Source organism: Vulpes vulpes, chromosome 6 (assembly GCF_048418805.1).
Source record: "Vulpes vulpes isolate BD-2025 chromosome 6, VulVul3, whole genome shotgun sequence".
Classification (NCBI taxonomy): domain Eukaryota; kingdom Metazoa; phylum Chordata; class Mammalia; order Carnivora; family Canidae; genus Vulpes; species Vulpes vulpes.
Genome location: NC_132785.1, coordinates 41989031 through 41998318, shown reverse-complemented (window position 1 = coordinate 41998318; position 9288 = coordinate 41989031). Strand labels below are relative to the sequence as shown.

Genomic DNA, 9288 nt, shown 5'->3' with positions numbered 1-9288 from the left:
CAGCTCTTTTAAACATGGAATCTCTTTCAGGCAGGGACCCAGATGGAACAATTTAATTCAGATGGCTTGAACGAAGGAATTATTTGAAAGAATCATGGGCATCAATTAAGGGACTACTTAAAAGACCAAAAATGGATACTAGTGAGTCATCCAAGAGTAGCATTTTAGGAAGCCATTAACCCCTACCAGTTGAAGAGGCAAAGGGGGAAGATAGTGTCACTCCTGGACCCAGAGCAGCTGAAAAGGGCACAGTAGGAGCTGCAGTGGTAGAGGGATAGGGCCTTGTGAAGAGAGCTCACTCCCCAGCTCTCCTGCTGCTCCCTACTAGTGGTAAACTCAACAGAAGTCAACCAACCAGGAAGGGACTCGGGAGATGCCGTCAGCAGAACTCTGAGCAGCAGAGAAGGGTCACAAGAGGATCTGAGTGGGAGGATGCAAATGGAGCAAACTCAGCACAGATCTAAATCAAGACAGGCTGAGCGCCTCTTCTCCAGGATAAGCTCGTTCATCGTGTTTAGGATCAGGCTCCGGAAGCATGTTGGGGACCTTCAGCACTGCAAGCAGCTCTGATTGAAGAGGTAACATTCTGAAACGGATGGTGCCTCAGGGCCTAAATAATGGCTGTGCCAAGCATGATATTGGCCTTATTATTTACTTCTTTAAAATATTTTTATTTATTTATTTGAAAGAGAGAGTGAGAGAGAGAGAGCGAGAGAGTGTGTACAGGGGGAGAGGCAGAAGGAGAGGGAGAAGCAGACTCCAGGCTGAGCCAGGAGCCTGAAGTGGACCTGGAGATCATGACCTGAGCCAAAAGCAGATGCTTAACCATCTGAGCCACCCAAGTGCCTTGATATTGGCCCCCTTTAAATCTTTTGTCTCATTTCCTTCTAATAACACCCACCTCTGGGAGAAGACATTATCAGTGTTTATGGATTAAAAGGAAAACAAAATGCCTGATTTTTGAGAGCTTAACTAGCTGGTAAGTAGAGAGACTGATATTCAGCTTGTATTTTTTCCTTTATTCTATGCTTCCTCTTGACATTTGAAAGCATGTGCTTAACTCAAAGGAAAATAAGCAGTAAAAGCCCTTTATCTTCCTCCTGGTGGTAGCAGTGACCACTTTTGTCAGCAGGATCATCGCTGGGGCTTTTTACTTCAGACCTTCCAACTCCGTTGCTTTTTCAGATCTGGCTTCAACCCAGGCCCAGTAGCCACTTTTACTTCCCTACCATCTGGTCCACTTCATTCCTATTTTATTCTGGCTCCAGTCCTTAGACACTAGTCAATTACTTCCTGAAAAAAAAAATCTTCTTGGGTTAGGAAGAAGTATGGAATCAAAGGTGAAGAAAATGAAGGAATAAATTGGAAGCAAGTAAAGAGGAGGACAGAAACAGGAAGAGCTGGCACTTGTTCTGAGTGGGCGAAAGGCGTCCAAGCTGCCAGGGCAACTGTGCTACTTCTCTGAAGCTCTGGGCACACAGCAAGCCATGCAGAGAGCATGTGTCTGCTCTAGTTCCTTGTTCTGAGTCCTTAAAACTCAAAAAGAACTGGAAGGAAGCAGAGCAGGAATGAAGTTAAGTCAAAGTGGGAGGCATTACACTTCTTCAACTATCTCTTTATGGACGTACTAGTGTAACTGTTTCTCAGCTGGGCATTTTTTTGAAAAAATGGAGATCTTGCAGGACCTTACTTGCTAAATAAGTTAAAGTTATAGAAAAGATACTTTTCAAGTTCAGAATGCTCCTGAGATATGGACACTTTGCTTTATAATCAAATCTATTAACTTTACATTTTTGTATTAGCATATCGATGAATAACGGCCACTCACCTATGAAGCTCCCCCTCTTTTCTCTGTTGGAACAAAAGGTGATTTCCTTGAAGCTAAGAAAAGTTAATGTTCAGGGTCTCTCACATGTCTGGGCTCCTTCCAGGACTTTATGTCTAATTTGGTATTGTAATTTTGTATTTTTTCCTCAAAAGAGCCCCTCAAATTTTATCAGCTCAGGTTCCACAAAGCCAGGTTGCTGGGGTGGGGTTGGAGTTGGTGTTAAACCTCAGAAAAGGACATGTTGGAGCAGAGAGTACAATTCTTTCAGTACCACTTGGCAGATTCTCCATTCCTCCCTGCAAATACCATCAGAATTGTCACTTTTGACTTCATGATTCATCTAAAAAAAGAGTTAATCAGTGACAAATTCCTACGTGATAAATTGCCTCTAACATCTTTTTTCACAACACTCAGGCCGAGTAAACCTAAGAGGTTTAATGCATGCATGAATTAAGTTCTGCAAGCCTTCAAGGAAGCTTTCAAACCAATGAACTCTAAATGGTGTGGAAAGGAAAATGCACAGTGAGTGATTGTATCTGATGCATTATTGCTCTTTAAAAATATTACTCATCAGTATCTTTGGAATAATACTTTCTTTTTCCTATGTTCAGCTTTGTATTTAGGCCACCCACAAATATGCATTAGTGAGGAAGCATCGTATAGCTGTGGGATGCAAACTTTTTCTGAAATCCTTTCGGCTTTGCAATTCATACCATCTGCACTGCAACTTCTCAACTCATGCTGTAGCATGAAAACACCACAGACAACGTTTAAATGGATGGATATGTTTGTGTTCCAATGAAACTTGATGTTTGCACTCTGTCATTTGAGTTTCATGTAATTTTTATGTGTCAAGAAATAGTCTCCTTTTGTATTTAAAAAATCATTAAAAATATAAAATCATTCTTATCTTACAGACCATACAAAAACAGAAGGCAGGCTGGATTTAGTCTAGGAGTGGTCACTTGCAAACCCTGTTGTATACTAATAGTGGAGAGACTATGAGTTTGAGGGTATTTAGACTTGATTTTCTATCTTGATTCTGTTGCTATTAAGTAAATTAACTTATGCATGGCTTCACCACTCCCCAGGGCCTTAGTGTTCTCTTCTATAAAATAAGGTTATGATACTTATCTCAGAGGGCTATTGATAGGATTACATGAGGATTACATTTATTTCAAAGAAACTAACCTAATCTCCAAAGAGTAAAAGTTAATATATTTGCATTTCCTTCTGTTTACTTTTTTTTTTTTATCTTTTGGAACTTTTTTTGAGGGGGTATATTATTTGAGGTATAATTGACATATAACATTATATTAGTTTCAGGTATACAACATATAAATACAATATACTGACTCAGTATTTGTATACATTATAAAAGGACTACCACAGTAAGTCTTGCTAATGTCCACCACTTTACACAATTACGATTTTTCCCCTGTGATGAGAACTTTTAAGGTTTACTCTCTTAGCAACTTTCAAATAGGCCACAGAGTATTATTAACTATAATTACTATGATGTATGTTACATCTGCCTATTTTCTTGATAGTTTACTTGACTGACTAGTATAAGTGTGTTGAATGGATTTTTTTGTGGCCATAACAACTGAAAAAAATGTTTTGAAATTAAACACTAAACAAAAATTTTCAAGTAAATTTGTGGGACAATGTGACATAAATCTTGTTTGTATTCAAAATCAGATTTTCATTGCCATTATTTTAATGTTGTTTTTTGGAGTCATATAGTTTTCTTTGCATTGTGAACATTTTAATTTTTTAAATGAAAATATTTTTATATTTTGAATTTGACATAATTAGTGGTAGATAATTCGGTGCTTCTTCCGTGAATTACTGTCTCTGCTCCAGTGGGCTTACCCTGTATAATTTACAGCCAAGAAAACATTGACAGAAGACAATGTAATGTGCCTCTCTAATAATGTATGTTTCCATATCGATGTGCACATCAGTGATAAAATTCTACGACTATACATTGAAATACACATTGTTGACCAAGGTCACAAAGATCCCTGAAAAAAAATGGATTATTTCTAGACAATCTGCATTTAGTTAAATCTCCATATGACTTTTTCATGAAGCCAAAATTCTAGGATAGTAGCCCTCAACAGAGAGGAACTGATAAACTTTAGAATCATCCAGCGAATTTTTTCAAAATATACATATCCCGAGTTTTCACCATTCCCTTGAAAAATAAAGAAATCTGGGGTTGGGACAGGGGTTCATTTATTTGTATTTTAAAAGTGAAAAGCTTCTCAGGTGATCTTGGCACCCCTGTAAACACACACACATATGCAAAGGAACAGTACTTTTGAAGGTCAACAGCAGCACTTCCCTGTTTGGAGGCCTCCTGGTCAAGAAGCTGTTTTGCTTCAAAACCTACTCTGGATGTGGAGGATTATTACCAGGGAGTTACTTTCAGTTTTCTCCAGGGCAGCAGTCTGAATTTTGATAATTTTTTTCTTCATTCTTTGATGCCAGAAACAGTTACTGAAAATTCACTGTAGGCAAGACACTGCCACACACTGTGAGGTTAAAAAAAAGATGAATGCTTCTTCTCTTCTTTAAGAAGGTACAATACAATAGAGCAGATATGACAGCTCTACTCCTAAGTACATATCACACCATTAAGGAAATACAGTGTCTTATTGGAAACTAGAGGATCATAAGATCATTTATGATTTCAGGGACAGAGAAAGCCCTCATATATGATTGGAATTGCTATTTTCAAATGTTGCCAATTTCTAGGAAAATAAGTAGGAATTTCTTTATAATGTAACATTATTCATAAATTTAAGATTTTATTTGTGGTATTGAAGTGTTGGTAAATCGTGATGAAAAAAACATTTGAGTCATACTCTTATGAGTATCATCCATAAACAGTTTATTTCATTTGTAGACGACAGTCTTTCTAAAATAGTTCCTGATGTAATGTAAGAGCATATAGCTATAAAATCCAAAGTGTCTTTAATGTTCACAATTTATAATTCCAATGAAAATTTCTCAAGAGATAAACACAATTATAATTTAGCTTTATTTCTCCCCTAATGAAGTATTCCATCATGGTGATGAGGAAGCTGGGCTAGCTGAGGACAAAGCACAGCTGATATCCCACAAACAACCCCCACCCAGGGTAGGATATGTGCGACATTCTTACAGAAGCTTCCAGTTGTCTTAATGTTAATGCCTTGCTAGAGGGAAAAACAAGTCTTTAATTTGACAATGGGAAGGCCTCCAGTATCTTATAGGTCCTCCTTAGCATATGAAAATCCTAAATCCTTTTGAAATCTCCCTTTTTTGCTTACCTCCCCCCAACTCTACAAGTATATAATCAGCCACCAGTCTCAGGCCCAGGGCAGCTCTTCCTGTCCAAAGGTCCTGTGCTCGTGTTTTAAAAAACCACCATTTTGTACCAAAGACATCTCAAGAATTCTTTCTTTGTCATTGGTTCTGGACCTCACCTATATCCCAAAACTTCATCAATGGTACATTATAGCTTTTCTGATTCTTTCATTAAACAGAAAAAAAAAAAAAATTAACTTTGCTTTTACAATATCTGCCTATATCTGTGATGTATGAAATAAAATAAGTAATTTCCAGAATGTTTATAAGGAATGTGGACATAAATGGATTATTTGCAATAGTTTTTGCTAAACTCTATGCCCTTTAGGCTAGAATGGCCTGTATTATAAATAGTACACATGAAAATTACATTATTTTATCAACAGTATTTGTATTAGGAGAGGTAGACACCAAATGGGGATTTTCAATTTAATGCTGTATTTATTTATCAATTTCTTACTTTCAGTTTCCACTCCCTCAAATTCTTTAGCAAGGAATTTTGGTCATTTGTTAAAGTCTAGTTTGATTACATATGAAAATTAGATAAGGTTTAGTTCAATTTAGTCAAGAGCAGCTCATGAAATATTTAATTCATAATAAAATGAATTGGTCTCTCTCCAGCTCCTCATTGCAAATTTCACTGGAGGAACTTTAGTCATAGAGATATAATGAGTAGAAATCTAAATTAGCATTGGGAAATGCATCAGTAGGGCCAGGATTTTTAAAAGGTAAATATTTGAGCAATGTATATTGAACTTGACGTCAACAACTACTTGAATTTTAAGGGATAAGAAAGGCAAATGAAAAAAAGCAAATTGCAGGGTATTTTTTCTTATTTTGTGACTTAAAATTTTTCCTATAATCATAATATTTTTTTCTGTTTAAGAGGAACATGATTTATGAGATGATATTATTGGACAATTACTCTCATATTTTCTTAAGTTAAAAAATAAATTATCAAATAAACAAATTTGTGTTATCTTAATTTGTTCCTTCCTCTCATAGTTAAGGTGATATCCTCATCTGTATGCACCCTTCTCACATAGTTTAGAAGGGCACATACATGAGACTATCACCCACAGCATTCCAGTAACTTGATAACCATCACTGTCTTTGACAAGAATGAGACAAAGAATTACTGTATTTGATAAGAATGAGACAATAAAATGGAAATTCCAGAAAGGGGATACCATTAAACTTTAATATTAATATTATGGTTACATAGCCATTAGTAATATGAGTAAATATGGATTTCATGGACTATTAAATTTAAAGGGATGGGCAATTTTATTTGTTGTACAAATCAATGGGTCCTGATTAATAGAGAAATGTAGCATTACATAGGTAATGATCATGTCTATCATATTCACTGTCACTTTCCTAGCATTGAGTAATTCACATAAAAATATCATTTTTGAAACTTTCCTAATCTTACATTGGTGGCATGTTTAGTATTTGAAGTGAATTTATTCTGTTACTAAATTTTGTCAATAATTCATTCATCTCTCCACTTATTTATTTCAAGAAAGCTTTAGACTGTTTTATACAGTGCCAAATGAAGTTTCAGCCTATGGAAAATCAAGTGTTCAGAGTATAAAATCTGGTCTCTATTAGGAAACCTGAACTATAAAGCCAAGTTCTTGAAAATGTATAATTCTATCGTTCTTGGCTTACAAACTACCCATAATGATTCGAGAAAGGTTCCTATAGTGTAAGATTAAAAAACAAGAACAAAATCATTAAATTAAAACTCATCACCATCCATGAAATACACTACATTCACACACTTTGGCAGTAGCTAAACTTAAGTCCTCTCACTACCATTCTTTAAGCTCTGCCTAATACACAGTCATCACAAGAGTGTGATTCTAGTATTAACCACCAATCATCATACCTGTAGACCAGAATATGAATTTCTGTCTGTCCTTATCCTATTTGTTTCTTCTCTTATTTTTGAATCCTTCTGTTTTACTTTTGTAATCCTCCAACAGTTTGTACCCTTGTGCCTTAGAAAGTTCTTTCTTTCTTTTTAATTTAGCAAAAATTTAGCCCTTTATAGAACAGGCTTTCTGCCTTTTATGTAGAGACACGCACATATATTTAGATCTGTTTTATTTATTTCTATTTCTGTTCCTAACTGCTATTAAACAACTCATATAATGTAGAAACTACAGGAAGTAAACTCTCGAGAGTGACTTTCTTCAAGTGCCCTAGAATGCCTGCAAATATCTATGAAAGCTTATGTAGTTCCCTTGAGTAATTAAAAACAAAACAAAACAAAACAAAAAAAAACAAAAAACCACCCTCATGTTAGACAGGAAAAAGTGATATCTTCCTGGCTAAGTAACTTTCTTCTATTACTCAAGCACTTTTCCTTTCTTTTATGGCTGTTTCCTGCCTGTCTGCGGTTATAATGGATGAGGAGATTATTCTGTTTCCATCCTTCTGGCTAGAGGGTTGCTGTTTAACTCTCTTCTACCCACTAGTCCTGAGTTACATACTACCACAGAGGAAGTAATTCTACATGAGCAGATAGCAAATCAGAAAAAAAGTATGTGAACCATCCAATCTGTGGGCCCAAGTCATACTTTTTAGTATCAATTGGTCACATAACATGTATAGTATCTTCTGAATGTACAAATTAAGCAATGTAATTATAATTATTTACCCAGCTCTGTGTTACTTTATCTTACTGCCATTTGGAATGGGTCTGACCTAAGGACAATAATTTATAGTGGCTTCTAAGTACTGGAGAAAAGATATCAGATTACCTGTATTAGTAGCACCACTACAACTACTCTCACTGCTGTCACTATTGATTTTAACAATTATTCCCTTAACACATTTACATATGTTTTTACTTAATCCTTACCATACCTACAATAGAACAGTAGAGAGATGATGTTATGACCTTATTTTTACAGATGAAGTAACTGAGAAGCACAGAGAAGTTAATTTGGACAATGTCAGACAATGACAATGATGGAGGCAGGTTTCTAGCTGGGATGATCTGGTTTCCAAAGTCTAGGCCTCCCCATTCCACTCTATGTTTATTTTGTATTCACTTAACTTCCTGTGAAAGCACGTGTATTAACCACCAACACAGCCACACACATGTGGTTATAAAAATGGTAAGAAGCATCTCAAGGGCACGTTGCATATAATGATAACGGGTACCAAAGACAAGAAGTGCAACAAAAATTAGTTTGGTAAAAATGTTCATGGGGTACAATGGAAACATAAAGAACAGGGAGTTTATTTAATATCTGTGTCAGAGTAAAAATCAGAAAGCTTTCACAGAGGGCAAGGATTTGTGAGTTGTGTCTTAATAGTACATTAGTGTTTATCAGGAGGAGAGAAGACTGGGACGCTTGGGTGGCTTAGTGGTTGAACATCTGACTTTGGTTCAGGTCATGATCCTGGGGTCCTGGGATGGAGTCCTGCATCAGGCTCCCTACAGGAAGCCTGCTTCTCTTTCTGCTTATGTCCCTGCCTCTCTCTCTCTTTCTCTCTCTCTCTCTGTCTCTTATGAATAAATAAAGTCTTAAAAAAAAAAAGGAGAAGACTGATCCAAAATGGAGTTGCCACTTGGGTAAGGCATAACAAAATAAAGCCCAAAGAATACAAAAGAGGCTTCCAATGGCTATGTAGAGGAGTGTAAGGGCTGAGGGGAATAAGTGGTGCTAAAGAATGATGAAGGAGGCTTGGAGTACTATGCATAGCATATCCAAGAGTTTGGATTTGTTCTTATAGAAACTGGATGCTTACCAAGGGTTTTAAGCCAAAAAGATTGGGGTGTGACCACTGGCCCCAATATAATGTATGTTTATGTGCAATACCCTGGATCTCGATAAGCCTCAGTTCTCTCATTTGTGAAGTGCAGATTATTAATTCTTACCTCATTGTCTGTTGTGAACAGTCATACAATGATATGTAACATACATCTGATCCCTCATCCCTCTGTTGGGAGAAAAAGGAGAAGAAAAAGAGAGCATGTCTGTATGTGGATATGGAGTGCTGGTAAATTTAGTGGCTGTGGGAGTGTTGGGACATGACAGTTGATAGGGCTATAGACACTACTTGGTTTTCTCACCCCTTAGCAA

At 36.5% G+C, this 9288-nt stretch overlaps 1 long non-coding RNA gene across 1 annotated transcript; it reads left to right on the top strand.

The window, feature by feature from the left end:
• The first annotated feature begins 375 nt into the window (after positions 1 to 375).
• On the top strand, positions 376 to 6155 carry LOC112923744 (uncharacterized). The gene is made up of 3 exons (XR_003235752.2): positions 376 to 578; positions 2243 to 2350; positions 2440 to 6155. It is a non-coding gene; the product is annotated as an uncharacterized lncRNA (long non-coding RNA).
• Positions 6156 to 9288: the final 3133 nt, after the last annotated feature.